The 16526-nt window shown below is 45.3% G+C and overlaps 1 long non-coding RNA gene across 1 annotated transcript; it reads right to left on the bottom strand.

Moving 5' to 3' along the window:
* Window positions 1-2122: 2122 nt before the first annotated feature.
* Window positions 2123-3093, bottom strand: LOC119327610. Its single transcript, XR_005158614.1, has 3 exons — window positions 2795-3093; window positions 2613-2725; window positions 2123-2394 (listed from the first exon to the last, which is right to left on the bottom strand). It is a non-coding gene; the product is annotated as an uncharacterized LOC119327610 (long non-coding RNA).
* Between the last annotated feature and the right edge of the window lie 13433 nt (window positions 3094-16526).

Consider the following 16526-nt stretch of genomic DNA (forward strand, 5'->3'; position numbering starts at 1 on the left):
ATATGCAAATATCATCAGTTCAACCAAATCGTATATTACAATTCACAAGACCCATTAAGTTAAGGTTCCTTCTCATCTAGCTATTTAAAAAAGCTCATGTCGAAAATATATGCTTAATTCCTCACTGGCCATTCAAACTAAATGGTCCAGGAATGCACATGGTTACCATGGATACCAGTCTAGATTAGTACTGTCTATAAAGTTGCAATTCGTAAAGTTGATCATCTCTTAGTTTTGTGAGGAAACTATATTCCTTTTTAGAAAGTGTACAACTACATATATCTTCTTACGATCTTAGCTAAGCGATACAGTTAAAAGATAGACACACACCATCTTTTTTTTAGAATATAAACACGCATAATAAATATGTGAAAATACCAACTTTTTACATAAAGCGAAGATGAAGAATTCAGATATTCAATCATTATGTGGCACTCACCCTCTTGAGAATGCTAACTCGATCTTGGAATCCATCCATAGCTCACTCATTCTCATGTGAAGAATAAGCTGGTGCTCGCATTGCACCTTCTTTAATGCCATCAACGAGAGCAGTTCTGGCATTTCGGTAGATATGAAAAGTATAGAAAACAGTTATATAAGAATGCAAATAGATTTTACAAGTGCATAGAAAAACATGAAGTCCAAAAGAAACACAGAAGTTAGCCAATGTAAACAAAAGAAAGCAAGACCAAACTACTATAGCTTCACCTTTAGATTATTTTGGATCCATTACAAAAGTATGATATGAACATACTACCTACACCAGTACAATTGATTGAAACTCAGGGCAAAGAAACTGTGAATGAATCAAACTAGATACGGGCCTACAATCAATCAAATTGGATATGTTCTTGCAAGCTACAAATATGTTCAGAATTACTTGCAATCTGATTTTTGCAAGCTACAAAGATTCTCAGAATTACTAATTATCCAATTACCCTCTCTTGGGCCAGAGTGATGTCTCAATATAATGCCACATTTCTCGAACTCTCGGAGAACAAGCTTGGTATCTCTAAGCGAGATTCTGTGAGAGGGGCAGTAAGATAGATTACTAGTACTAGTCTTGTACTTGAGGTGGAAGAATATAATAGAGTACCAGTACACAGGTACTAATTACAATTAGTAAATATTGTATTGGTGAGACAACAAGACAAGTAGTAGTGCTCTGTACCGTGGCTAGGGAATTATGCTCGCTTCGTTTGGGGTTAATAACATTGATAGACTATCGCTGGCAGTAAGACATCCACTAGTGTTGTAGTAGTTGAGGAAGATGAACATAATACAGCGAACACACACAGCTAAAAAGTATGTACTAGTAGAATATGGACACATTACTAAGTGGAGTAGTAGTAGAAGGGACCTAAGCTACAATGCTACACCAAGAAGTGTCATAATTCTGAAGGAAATTGTTCAGTTTAGAAGTATTCAACAGAGACACTTCAATCATAGAGCTCAGTATCTACTAGCTTAAATTCAAGTGCAAGGTTTCCATCTAAGAAACTATCCACACATATAGTAAACGACTAGTCAGAATACGTAAACATCAAATCTTATACTAGAAGAGTTGGCTACAGTTACAAAGCCATTCTTCTAAAACTAGTTGGAACCTTGCCGTTGCAGCGTATTTGGGGGCATTGGACATGCTCTCCATGCTTGGTGGGTGGTGGCGGGGAGGAGAGGGAGTTGAATGAATGTCTGTTTAAAAATGGGGTAATAGCACGGAAAAGAGAAATTGGCCTCAAGTGGATGAAAATGACAGAACAAAGTTTGAGTGGTATTTCAGTGAAACAACATAGTTTAGTGCCACTTCATCCAGCAGATTTTTGTACAGAGCAAAGAACAAATAAAATTAATTTTCAGCAGACATATATTTCCTTGCATGTTGTGTAGTACAGTAGCTACAAAAATAAATATACGAAACCGAAAAAGTGAGTGATTTCTATAAAAAAGACATCGCCTATGTAATATGGTTATGAGACGGACAACCTGAAATATTAGAACAATTTTGTACACAGCAAATTGTATCTTGTCGGCAAGCTGAAGGAGCTCCTTGGCTGTCCCAACATCTGCGGAGGCACACAGGTTGCTCCGCTTGGCCTCCATCACCACGAACAACTTTTCCCCATGCGGTTCTTGGCCAACCCCGCCCTCTCCGCAAACCCTTTCCTAACCACCTTCGGCTTAGCCCGGCACATCAAATGGACGTATAGAAGCATACATACAAATGGTAACAAGAGAAACAAGGGCTGGGCAACAAGGCAGCTTCACTCATATGTACCTCGTGTGGCTGGTCATCACTCCCCAATTCTAGAGCATGTTTTGGCCAACAAGGACCGAGCATTTTTTCACACCTTCATGGCCTCATTACTCTCCAATTCGGTTAACCTATTACTCCTACATGAGAAGGATGAACAATCAGAATGTGTAGGAAATCATACTTAATAGAGTGATCTTGTCACACACAAGAACAAGAGAAATAAAATAGCAGCAGCAGGTGCAAGCTAACCTAATTAAAGATTCAGTTTTCTCCTCTCTGAAGATAAAAAAGTTTTAGTTTGGTTGTGACACCTAACATAATTAATTCAGACACGGCATGAGAGGGATAGAGGGACCTTGAAGAGTAGGAAGAAGCAGACCCGGAGGAGCGGTGGTCTTCTCTTCACTTGTAGGTGGTGCCCTGTGCGTGACCCCTGTGGAGAAGAGAACAAGATGGAGCCCTGCTGCCCTGTGCATGAGGAATCAAGGAAATCAGGGAAGGTAATCCAAGATGGTCAAGGAAATCAAGGAAGGCTACCTTGGCTTGATGATTTGCAGGTCCGCTCCATCCACGGGGCCATCTCCGTCGAGGTCGTGGCGGATGGATCTGACCTACACGGTCGAACTCCCTCCTGCTTGCCTTGTCTTCCCTAGTGATGAGATGGGGGAAGGAGGAGATGGTGTGGGAGGTGGCCATGCAAGAGATGGATCCACGGGCCAAGTGAGGGGATCGTGGCCGGCAGAGATGGGGAAGAGGGCACACCAAGGTCGGAGTGGGAAGCCCTCTGTCGGGGCCCTGGATCTGGATTGGAGTCAAGGGAGGAAGGGGAGAGAGAGAACATGACGAGAGAGAGAGAGAGAGAGAGAGAGAGGATAAGGCAGAGAGGGAGGTGTGCGCTTAGTTGTAGTGAATGCCCGTGAGCCGCGCTATCACTAAGTTCATAGTGGTAGCGCGGCCTTAGGAACACACTACTTCTAAGCGAGCAAACTAGCTGATCCTATCTATCCATAGTAGTAGCGCGGGGTTACACATCCACGCTACTACTATCAATATAGTAGTAGCGCGGTTTTTATACCCCACGCTACTAATATGGTCCGTCCTGGGGGTGTGGTGTGGCACACTTACCAGTAGCGCGTCCCAGAAAAATACACGCTACTGCTAACTAACACTAGCAGCGCATTTTCTACCAAGCGCTACTGGTATATACCAGTAGCGTGGGGTCCCAAACACACGCTACTGGTAAAGTTCTACGTATAACCATTTTCCTAGTAGTGAGTCTCCATGATCAATAAGCATAGATGCAACAATTGGAGGCAAGCGACAATGAACAAAATATATCATGTGAGAGGCATGAACATATACATCATCAACCCAAGAAAGCAAGTAAGAATGGAACATGGGTGATGCGACAAAGCAAGCAATCATAGCAATCAAGTGGTGTGAGCTAGTAGTGCAAAGATGCAACATACTAGAGGGAAACATAGCAAGCATGTTATGGGTGCAAATAGTGTGCATGAATAATTCACATGACATAGAACAAGCATGAAAGGAGGATATGAGCAAAATAGCATCAATATCATGAGGCACATGATAAACATGGCAATAGCAACAAGGATCTCCACCAGGCATGCAAATACACATAGGAGTAGTATAATGGTGAATCATGGGTAGATGCAAGCAAGGGTCACAATTGCATGGCAAAGGCATAGAAGCAAGCATAGCATGCAAAGTGAACATGATAAAATGAGCATGAAGCAACAAGCCTATATAGCCCATAGCCGTGTGAGACCCAAGTGAGGGAGATGCGCGTAGTCGGTGCGCGAAGAGAGCGGTGGGAAGGATAGTTCACGGGATCCCAAGTCATCTTTGGTCTCAAGAGCTCGTTTCGTCAACTCTTGGGATTGAGAGGTTGACGAGTATACGTGAGTACCTAGACAAAACAAAGACAAAGGGAAATTGTGTGTGCACGGTAGATGTACACATCATCCATCATGATGCGAACATGCTTGTGTTGGTTAGCACAAAATATCCAATGCTTGAATAAATGAGATGCGTGATATAAAAACATGTCATCCATAATGATAGGTTTTTTGTTATGTATAGCATAATGGAGACTCAAATTGTGTAATGCATCATGGGATATATGTAGAGCATTGTTATTCATGGAAAGCATATGGTGCAATCAATGATGGGAATCATGCAAAGTATGGAATGCATCAAAATCTCCTAATATGTATGAGGAAACTATGGGGGTCTCCTCATGAGCATTAATGGAAACATCACATGGAGAATATTGACAACATTCAAAACAATGCATATTTGGAACAATGTGATCATGGCATGGCATAGTAGATGAATTGCACAAATCATGTAAAGGAAGCATGGCAATATCATCACATGAAAAACAAAAGCCAATGACCATCATCTCGTCATCTATGCCATAAGTGCAAATGGGATTGATCTTAATGGGGCATGCATAGTTACTATGTTGAGATTGAAATGATGCGATATGGGAGATCTCACTCATAGCATATGACAATGTTAATGGATTGTCAAACATGACGTGACCAAAAGAATTTGCACATGATATCCTATGGAGCATAACATCACAACTAGGCAACTCGACATGCTCGTCATCATATTCATCATAAATAGGTAAGTCATGACATGAGGGAGTCGCACTAGCTTGAAGCATGGAAATAGGTGTGTCAACATCATGCAAGCAATCATTCATAAAATAGTCCACTAGTGGGACGAGAGAAGCACCATCACCTATGTTACCTTTGGAGCATCGCTCATGTGTCGTAGGTGAGGTGTCGAATACCGAGTCGTGGTCATCTTCATCTTGATGGAACCATGTGGGGGGGCGCATCATCTTCCACCATGGCCATCATTGTCTCCATTGGAGGTATGGACTCGTCGAGGATAGGCATGTTGTCATGTAGGAGACCTAGAAGCAAAGAAGAACAGACACTCGGAGTAGAGGTTAAGTCGTTAGAAATCATAGTGGCCTCACATGCCGTGTTAACTACCTCACTCACTAAGTGTTGTGGCTCACTCACTCCCTCTCGGATGCTCTCACTCATATGGTTGGTGGAGTCACTCAAATGGCTCTCAACCTCACATAGGATTTGTGGCATGCTCTCATGTGTGGGGTAGTGGTGTTCACACTCATCCTCTCATAGGAAATGCACTCAATGTCACAAATGGTGGAGTCACTCATATCACTCATGGTGGGTTGGATCTCCTCACATGGGAATTGGGGCATCTCTTTATATGTGGGTGTCGGAGAGATGTTGGTGCAAATGTCTCCATGCTCAATCATGTCGTAGTTGTAGCCGTGGATGAAGGCCGAAGATGGCACATCATCACTCTCCTCTAAGACCAAAGACAAGGTCTCATGTGCGGTCTCGTAGCTTGACTCAGAGTATGAGTCCAATATGGGCGCCGTCTTCAAGTGGTTGAAGAGGTTCATGCTCGTCGCCGTGGTCGAAGGGGATGGCCCTTGCTCGACCTTCTTGTCGCCGTCTTGTTGTAGGAGGCCCATATGATGTGGCACCTCGTAGCTCGTCTCCATGACCGAAGGGAATTTGCCATGCTCGTCCATCTTCCTTGAGGGGCTTCCGAAGATGGAAGTGTCGCCCTCGCTTGTAGGTGGTCGCCTTGTACTTGATGATGTTGATGTAGGCGAACTCATGGGAAGTAGGCGAAGATGTCGTACGTCCAAAGGCGAAGATGCCTTGATAGCACTTGGTGAAGATGCCAAAGTGGTGGTGGTAGTCGTAGCTCCGTCTTGGTGGTGCTCGTCTCGCGGTCTTCTCTTGTGCTCATGAAGTTTGGGCGTAGCTTGATGTAGAGCTTGTTGGGACTTGTAGGTAGGCGCATCTCGAGCATCTTCATGTTGATGGTGTCTTTGTCGTACTTGATCTCAATGGCGTTCGTCGTCGTCGTGCACATGATGCTTGTAGGTGACTTTCCCTTCATGACGATGTGGATCACGAACGTGATGGTGGTCGCCATGGAGATGCAGACGTGGACGACTTGCGCTTGCATCATTTTTGGCTCCGAAGACTTGTGACTTGAACGTCGCCGCCTTGAGGATGATGAAGGGGAAGAACGGTTGATCAACAAGGTCCAAATCTCCTCCATCCTTGCATCTTGCTCCTCCTTTTGTGCGGAAAGCTTCTTGTCAATGTAGTCCCTTTTTCCTTGCTTCAGAGTGATGAATGTTGATGGAGAGGTTCTTGATGCGCTCTCGCAATCTTGATTGTGTGCCTTGCATTTGTCGTTGTAGATCGAAGATGGACACTTTGGTGATGTAGTTGTTCACGCCGTCGTTGTTGTGGAAGACCAGAGATGAAATGCCTTGTCTATCCATCAATCCAAGAGAAAAATGTGAGTGGTAGAAAGAGAAGAACGAATACCAAATGTACCTTGACCGAAGTTGAAAGTGGATCAATGATCACTCCAATGTGGACAAGGAAATAGCACAATTGGTACCAATTCTTGTCGGTTTCTCACACCTACAAAAATAAGGCTTATGGTGGAGCTCGATGAGGATAGTGGCACAAAAATGTGATGCAAAATGTTAGAAAGAGTCAATAATGTTGAAAGAGATTCACAAATTCGCAAGTGAAACAAGTAGACCAATAGCAATATGTGGCACATGGAAACACACACACACACACGGATAGATAAATGGGGTCATGCAACCAAGGATGAGCACAAAATGTGGAATCCACGGAAAACGCTCGTGTTGCACAACTCAAGAGAGACGCTAGCACGATTGCTCAATAGGCGGATACGACACTTGTGCACAACCTATAAGATGCAAAATGGATAACTTTCTATTCCAAGTATGCTATGTATGTATGGTTCCCGGTGTTTCTCACAAGGTGATCCAAGATGATCTTATATGCAATGTGGTATGATGCTATGGCTATTGCTTACGAGCTCTTTGTTCACTCTTTTGCTTAAAAGCTTATTCTTTTTTTGTATATGGCCACAATGCGAAATGCACAAACCAAGATAGCAATTGGGTATATACGGGAACAAACTTGAGGCACACGAGATGATATGATATCGATATGGTATGGTATGTATGCAATGTATGGTGTAGATCACTAATGTGCACAAGTAACGTTGTCGGCAATACTCAAATGGCTAGTCTCGATAGGCAAGTGACGCAAAATGGGCTAGGGGTTATCAATGCAATGGCAAGGGAATATACAATGGAGGGATACCACGATACCAAGATGATATGGAGGTTACCGTCCTTGGCGATGATGAGTGGCGGTGATCTTGATGGAGGTACCAAGATGATGGAGACTCGTCCCTAAGTAGCCAAAACACCTTAGGTAATGGAAAAACCGCGAACTCAAAATCTCAATGTCAAATGTCAAAATTGTGGTAGCGGGAACGCGGTGGTGGTTTTGTGGGAGCTCAATGGAATTGTGAAATGGCAATGATGGGTTGCAGAGTACGCAATGCGGAAATGGAGGGTAAGGTGGTGGACTATACACGGTGTCTGAGTTGGAAGCTCGATCCCTAAGTAGCCTAAACACCTTAGGAGACACAACTCACAACTCAAACAAAATTGGGTTAAGTTGGGGTGGCGGGAGTGTATAGTGGTCAAGCCTATGCGGAAGTTATGGTGGTGGTGGTGGTGGTTGATGAAGAAGCAACTGCCCCTAAGTAGCCTAGACACCTTTGGAGACTCAAATCACTCCTCAAGCAACCACTAATGTGATGGGGATCAATACTGGTTAGGTTGCGGAAGTCGGTGGTGGTGTAGCGGATGATGTGGTGTAAGCCCTAGGCAAAGATGCCAAAGTTCCAAAATTTTGATGGGGTCAAATGGTTTGGGTGGTATTTTTGATAGAAGGGGGATGTCAAGAGCTTCAAAATGAGCTAAAGAACGCGAAAACCGGACTCTGGATGAATTAGTTATGGACAAAACAAAAATCAGCCGAAGATGATATCTACAGGTTACAGACGTCCGAAGATGGTCGGACGACCGGTGGCCGGACGTCCGGGCGGGCTCGGAAATCCATAAATTTGGCTCGGGTTAGGGGTTCCGGTCGTCCGGAAAAGGTAGGACGTTCGGTCAGTTGAGGGGCTCCGGACGTCCGGAAAGCGTCGGCCGTCCGGGGGTCGGGGTCAACGCGAGATGCGAGTTTCGGGACGCGATTTTCGGCGGAATTTGGGGATTTTGGGGTCAAAATTGATGAGATTTTGTGGGTGAAAGATGGGGAAACTTGGGGAGATGCTAGATCCACTTGAAACCAAGCAAATCTATGGATCAAATCCGACAAAACTTCGTCAAACCAACAAATCATGAAAAAAAATTGGGGCTATTTTTTGTGGGGATTTTCAAAAATGGGGAAGAACACAACAAAATTAGGCTAGAAAACGAAGAGGGGAGGCTCCGAAATCGTGATCAACGTTGCTCATGCTACCAAGATGATATCATGAGACAAGTTGGCTCTGATCCAAGATGATGCAGGGTAGAACCCTAATCGGCCGATCTTTCACGAAAGGAGCGGATCCCGTGAAGAACACGAAGAACACAAGGGGAAAACGAGGGAAACACGAGGGGGAAAATGAGAGGAACACTCAAACTAACAAGAACAAGTCACACATGTGCTAGATCCTCGGATACATAAGAGTTCACACGATCCACAATCAACTAAGGATGATACAAGTAGCACGATCTTCTCCGTGAGGAGGTCTTGAGGGGGGCCGCCCAAGAGGGGGTCTTGATGTCTTCTCCACAAGGAGGTCTTGAATCCAAAGGGATCTTCTCCGAAGAGGCCGCGGTCTCTCACCAGGAGTAAATCCGATGTGGATAAGCGTAGCTCTATCTCTCAAAATGAGCTAAACCAATGCTAACCCTAACTAGGAGGTGGTGGAGGAGTATATATAGTCTAGGGACACAAAGGGGTAAGTGAGGGGTACATGGGCTTCCGCCCGCAACACTAGACACAGCCAGGGGCTGGTCGTTCGACAGGTACCGAACGTCCGGTGGCTCGCGATGGTCTGGTCGTCCGGTACTTATCGGACGCCCGGCGTTTTGGCTCGGATGAGGTGGCGCCGAATTTCCGGGGGCGGTCGGACGTCCGGACGCTGGAGTGTGTCAGATGTCCGGGACTTGTCAGATGTCTGCTCATTTTGGCTCGGGTGCGGGATCGCCGGTCGTCCGGTCCGGGCCGGTCGTCCGGTGGGTCTTCAGGCGTCGGACGTCCGGTCCCGGCCGGTCGTCCGGTGGCTGGAGCTTCTTCCATAGCCCTTCTTCTTGTTCCTCGCGCTTGGTGTCCTCGCCTTTTGTTCCATGGGCTTCCTCTTGTTTCCTGGACATGCATAGCACACAAGTTTGAGGTAGTAGCCATGTCTCACATGTGGAAAGTGAAAGTTCGGAGAGGAGCGAGTTCACCTTGTGTCCAATGGTGTATAGTCGAGGTCTCATCTTATGTATCCTTGGGGCTTGGAGAGTAGTCGGAGTGTACATGGGGATGAACATGGGATGCTCCGCGTCAGTATGAACCATAGAGAAGTTGGAATACAATAGATATTACACCAATATGAATTTAGAATGAGTTCACAATAGTACCTAAGTGGTGATTTATTTTCTTATACTAACGGAGCTTACGAGTTTTCTGTTAAGTTTTGTGTTGTGAAGTTTTCAAGTTTTGGGTAAAGATCGATGGACTATGGAATAAAGAGCGGCAAGAGCCTAAGCTTGGGGATGCCCAAGGCACACCAAGGTAATATTCAAGGAAAACCAAGAGCCTAAGCTTGGGGATGCCCCGGATGGCATCCCCTCTTTCGTCCTTGTTCATCCGTAACTTTACTTGGAGCTATATTTTTATTCACCACATGATACGTGTTTTGCTTGGAGCATCATTTTATTTTGTTTTGTTTTGCTTGCTATTTGAATAAAATACCAAGATCTGAAATTCTTAAATGTTAGAGAATCTTCACATAGTTGCATAATTATTCAACTAGTCATTGATCTTCACTTATATCTTTCAGAGTAGTTTGTCGTTTGTTCTAGTGCTTCACTTATATCTTTTAGAGAACGAATGTAGATTTATTTTGAAGAAATTAATGAACTCTCTGTCGGTGGGAAACGACACCTATGCGATCACTGGGATCCCTTCTACAGTTGGCGGGCGCGGGGTCGTGCAAAGAGCGGGTCTGGCGGTCAGCACAAGGATCGTTTACCTAGGTTCGGGCCGTGGAGACGCGTAATACCCTAGTCCTGCTTTGATGCATATTTGAGTGTTCTTGATTTCTTGAACTAGCTACGATGTCTCTCTAGTTCCCAAGATCCGAATCCCCCTCCAGTACGCCTTAGGCCTCCTTTTATAGACAAAAGGGGTCGCCATAGTCGCACACATGAGGTGGAAAGGTGCATCGCAGCTGAGTCTATCCTCTGGCATCATCGGAAAAACACATTTAAAGCGCTGCCAACGTGCCCTTCTTGCTTTATCGGGGATGGCAAGGAAGCTCGTCCCAGCTATCGCCGCCGAGCCTGGCTCCGACGCGCGTCCGAGCTGACAAGGCGTTGTAGCGCCATGTCGGCTGGCTGCTGGGCTGGCGTGATGTCGGAGCCTTCACGAAGATCTGCATGCCACCGCTCGATATTGGCGGGTGCCTACCTTTCGAGGTTGGGTGCCCTGCCTTTACTCGAGAGCTGCAGCAAGTCCGTTGGCCGTCCGTTCGCACGTTCAAGCCAGAGATACCTGAGAAGTACGATGGAAGGCTGAACCCGGCAGAGTTTCTGAGCATCTACACCATCGCAGTTTAGGCTGCCGGGGGAAGAGATGAGAAGGTGTTTGCCAACTACTTCCCTTTGGCTCTCAAGTCCAACGTGAGGTCTTGGCTAATGCACCTGCCGGAGAACTCCATTTCGTCGTGGGCTAACCTGTGCCACGAGTTCATTGGTGCCTTCACTGGCGGCCATCAAGAGCCAGGCCGACCCAGCAACTTGCAGCTTCCCCAACAGAAGGAAGGAGATACCCTCCGTAAGTATCTACAGAGATTTAGCAAGGTCCATAGGAACATCCCAAATATCCACCCGGCATCTGTGATAGCTGCCTTCCAATCCAATGTGTGCAACCTTCGGATCCGTTCCAATATGAGCGTATGGTTACCCAAGACTGTGAAGGAGCTTTACACCTTGTTGGATAAGTGTGCTTGAATAGAGGAGGAAAGGTAGCTGCCCGTAGAGGCAGATGGCACCAGCGTCGATTCTGAGGATGATGATGAATCTACAAGTCAGAAGAAGAGCAAGAAGCGCAGTAAGAAGCGGAAGGATAAGGCAGTGATGACTGTTGAAGGATCGGGTACACTTAGTACCGGCAAGAAGGCCAAGGCTGAGGTCCCCGACAAGGAGGCTATCGTGTGCGTTGACTGCCAGGAGGCTGCGGCTGCCGAGAAGGCTGGGAAAGGTGATGGGTCGTATTGCAAGATTCATCGGACCAAAGGCCACAACCTTCAAGAGTGTTATCAGGTTGAGCAGCTCGTCAAGAGACAGAGAGTAAAATATGAGAAGCATGACAAGGAAAAGGGTCAGAATATTGCTGGCGGTAAGGGCCGAGGCGGTGAAGTAAATCACCGCGGCAAACCCTTCCGGAACCAAGGAAAACCTGCTAGAGCTCGAGAGAAGGAAGCCTATGATCACTGGTACGTGTCGGTACTATACAAATGGTTCTCAACCCCTTTCCCCGACGGCATTTGGAACTGTCGCCTATTGAGTGATGGCGATAGGGGGGTCCTTCCCACACGACCTAGAAACCGTCGGTGATAGGGAGCCAAGATGCATATACAATACTCCTAGTCGTTTGTGCTCGCATTGCCATCGCAGTCGGTATTCTGTGGTGCTACGTTTATGATGTGCGGCCCATCACAAACGGTTCACTATTATAGAAGGTGTATGATAAGCATACAATCACACACATTCTCTTTTCCCAAACCATACACCATACGCGATAACTAATTAAGAAGATTAGCTAATCGTCGTACGAGTGTCGGACAGGATTACGAAACATCGGACCATTGTAACATCGTCGTACACGACAACTATCGCACATGCTATTCTGTGGTGCAATGTTTATGATGCATACTTCATCAGAAACAGTTCATGGTTGTGAATCATGTACGATAAGGCAATTAATGCAAACATTTAGTTTGCCCGCACCATTTGTGATAGTGTCTGACATCGCACACGCTTTGCAAATGGCAGCTGTGTGCATGCTTGCACACGTTTCCTCTCTGTGAATCGTCTCGGATTATGGTGTATATCGCAAACGTTTGTGTTTTACCAACTGTGTGTGACGTAACGACCTGGAGAGCGTAATTTCAGCATAATTTAATTGTTGTATTTCAAATTGTACCATATTGGAATTTGAATTTGAATGTATGATATAGCTTTATTCATATCCATCAGGTTCAAACACCCAATGCATTATTCGATTCATAGGTACATATCTTCAAGAATTACATAAGAACCAAATAAAGAATGATGAACTACAGTTGTATACTTGTACTATTAAAGATGGTAAAGAAAGAGGCGAAATACATTCTGGTTCCTGAACAAGGTGAAGCGGAATGCCCATATTGTGCCCTCCTCCATGCAGATGGCATGCACGACACTAGCCCAAGCCCTTGTGATGGCCGACCACCCATCCTTCACGGTCTTCATGAAAACATCTAGATAATCATCGTGTTCTGGTAGAAATACTTTAACCTTTGCATGCCCACCAATCATGTAGTTTGAGAGGTAATCTTGAGTAAACTGCTTTGGCAACCACTACAAAGGAAAAAGATTCATTTATTGTCATCTAACACAACTCATTATGGGCAGTAAAAGAAGGCTGCAGAGTTCTTACTTACAACCCTGCAGTTTGTTGTTGTCTTGGATAAAGTGTAAACAAATAGTTTAATTGCCATCTTGGACCCATTTTACTAACAATCTTTATCAGCTTCCTCACTTGATGCTGGTTCATCGATATCTCATAGCCCCATACGCAGAAAGGGTCGAAGCGCGGATCTTTGCCAATGACATATGTACCTAAAAGCACCAAGTTAGTATTAGAAGCTAAATAGCATTTGCACAATGATGTAGTACAACACTCTTTTATAATATCTTATAACATCCAATATACTCACATATTAGATGAATTAACATCTTATATTATGGGTCGGAAGGAGTTTATTACATTCTTACAAATTATCGGTTGATTAACTGTTGTTGTATCCATGGTTTACATTTAGTTTGAGCTAGTTCGGGCTCAAATAGCCCTAAAGTATATCTAAACATGAGGGCTAGTTTGAGCTAGTTGCAACTATAACCCACCAAAAAACTATCCAACCCAAGAGGTGCTAATTGGAGCTAGTTCTCCTAGTGCATTTATTGTCAATCTAACCCTACCATCCAAACAACTCTTTGGATGGAGTTAGTTCAGGGATAGTCATGAGCTAGAAACTAACTCTAACCTCTAGCTAAGTTGAGTATCCAAACAGGGCTATGTTGTTGTTGCTGCTGCTGCTCTTCTACGTATATCTAGACATCATCAGAACATTAATGTAACACTCTTCCTTGTTGCTATGTAGCCTAGGACTGCATATTTAGACATTAAGTACAGTGCATGTTGCTATGTAGCCTCAGATATATTACATATGGCCCTAGTTAACCTAACGATAAATGGGTTGCAGATATATTCAGTTAAAAGTCTGATTCACCAATTAGTCCCTTATCAGCCCCCGGCCTATATGGTACCAGCTACCAATATCCTGAATAGTGAGCATATATAAGCCATGGGATGAAACTAACCTCGATGGAAAACAGCAGTCGTTCCCAAAATTGTCCTGTGTAGGTACATCGAGAAGCATGTTAAGCACAACAGGCTAAACATCAACCAAAATTATCCATGGTAGACAAAATAATCTCCAAAATATAGCATCAGTGTGTAGGTTTAAGAATGCTGGTAAAGCAAAACAAGTGGAAAGGTGTGTTAGCTGCAACAGGCCTAACATTTAACAACAAGCAAACTTAGTCATTCAAACTGGTATTGTGCTGGTCTGAGTACATTGGTTATTGTTAAATAAAAATGGAAAAGGCGTGTTAACTAGAAGATGCAGCAACCAAATGTAGTCATTCATAGTGGTATTGTTGAAACTGGTACTGATGAAATTGAACTGCATAGTTCATACTTGCACATATAGAACATCACGTTGTGAATAACTGGAATAAACAAGGCATACTTCGAACAACCAAAGGCATTTGAAACTGGACATATGCTAACTAAAAACAACCAAACAATCAAAAAACTTTAAAATAGGCATATGCTAGCTATAACAGGCTTAACAATAAGAAAATATATGCATTCCTATCGGTATGTTTAAAACTGGATTGATGAAATGTACTGCACAGTAAATAGTTGCACATATAGAGCATCACATTGTGAACAACTGAAATAAACAAGGCATACTACAAACAACCAGATATAGCAATTAAAACTGGACATATTCAGGGACTCGACAAAACTAATCATGGGTTCTCCTATGAAGAGGCACGGCAAAACAAATCACTGGTTTCCTCACTTTTCATATATGGGCTCGTTCCCGTGGGAAGAGCATGGACCCTGGATGCGCTCCATGTTGTCGCAGATGGGCTCCTTCCCCTTGGAAGAGCATGTCTGTAGGGTGCCCACCCTGATGTCGCAGACGGGCGTTTTCCACTTGGAAGAGCGGATGGGCTCTTTCCCCTTGGAAGAGCCGGAGAGGGTGCCCTCCTCGTGGTCGCCGTCGATGTGGTCTGACTTGGAAGCTATGGATCCCAAGCCAGCGTCGCAAAACTTTTCCTTAAGAAATGACAAAAGGGGCTCGATGGTGATGTAGGATGGAAAATTGTTGATGGCGAGCCAGAGGAGATCAGCGGCGGGGCCATGGATGAGATCGATGGCGGTTGAACTCGAGGGGCTGGGGGTGGGCCACTTAACTTGTGACATAGCCTGCCTCAGGCCGTCATTGTCAATGACTCCGATGTCATAGCCGGCGGCCGAGACATGCCCGCATACTTAGCCCATTGCTTGAGTGCCTACTGCCAGTAATGGTCGTCAGCTTCCTCGGCGACATCGGGCGAAGAGACCGCGATACACCTCTTTTGAGCCAGTCGCTCCTTGAGCTCCACGGGAAGCGTAGCCGGGCTTAGGCTGCGACTCTCTGGAGTGGGGGATGGGGATGGGGATGGGGATCTGTGGGAAAGGGGGTGTTTGGCAGGCATCATCTAAGAAACTCAGGGCGGCCGGGGTATGGAGATTGGTGGGTAAGCTGCATGGGCAAAGCGGCTGATGTTGACAATGGAGGCCTTGCGGCGGCGGCAGTGACCTTGCTAGGGTTTCGAGCGAGGGAGGGCGTGTGTGTTTGTGTGTGCGCATGCTCGAGGAGGTTTTGGTGTGTGTGTGTGTGTGGAGGGGTGGGGGTGTGTTTGAGGAAATGACGCGGGTACTGAAAATTTTACTACACGGGAGTCAAACGCAGGAGCCAAACGTGGGAGTGAAATGCCAGGGCTATTGAAAATTTTGATGATGGTTTGTCGCATACGGTCCAGAGATAACAACAGTGTGTTATGAAACAGAAATACCCTCGAGGCGGGCAGATATTTTTGAGGGATGCAGGCGGGATTGGGAACAAGAAACATCACACACGGTCGAAACACAATAACCGTGTGTTATCAAACAGAAAAAAGCTGCGGGCGAGTAGATATTTTTGAGAGGGGAAGCCTCATGGAGCCCAATGCACACGGTTAGTTTGAGTGAACCATGTCTGTTGCATCATCCGACTTGTCTAATGTTCATAAATTTGGCGAAAAATGACGCGAGAGAGGGTCAGAACACGAACACACTTGCATGTGGACCAAATTTATGTACGAAAAGGGTGGTTTGATTTTCAAATACCAAATGCAACTTTGATGTGGCACCTATCTCGCAAAGTGCAAGATATTGCTTGCCCCCACGCCCCCTCGTGTCGGCATGAAAGGAATCCTAAGCTATGAATGCATGCCTCTCCCCCCAACCGAGGTTCACCTAGCAAAGTGCGAAGTATCTAGTAGCCCCCCCTCCCTCGTGTCGGCACGAAGGGAATCCTAAACTATGAATGCATGCCCCCCAACCGAAGTTTACCTAGAAAAGTGTGAAGTAGCTAGCAGCCCCCCTCGTGTCGGCACGAAGGGAATCCTAAGCTATGAATGCATGCCCCCCAACCG

The sequence above is a fragment of the Triticum dicoccoides genome, chromosome 7A (genome assembly GCF_002162155.2).
Source record: "Triticum dicoccoides isolate Atlit2015 ecotype Zavitan chromosome 7A, WEW_v2.0, whole genome shotgun sequence".
In the NCBI taxonomy this organism is placed as follows: Eukaryota; Viridiplantae; Streptophyta; class Magnoliopsida; order Poales; family Poaceae; genus Triticum; species Triticum dicoccoides.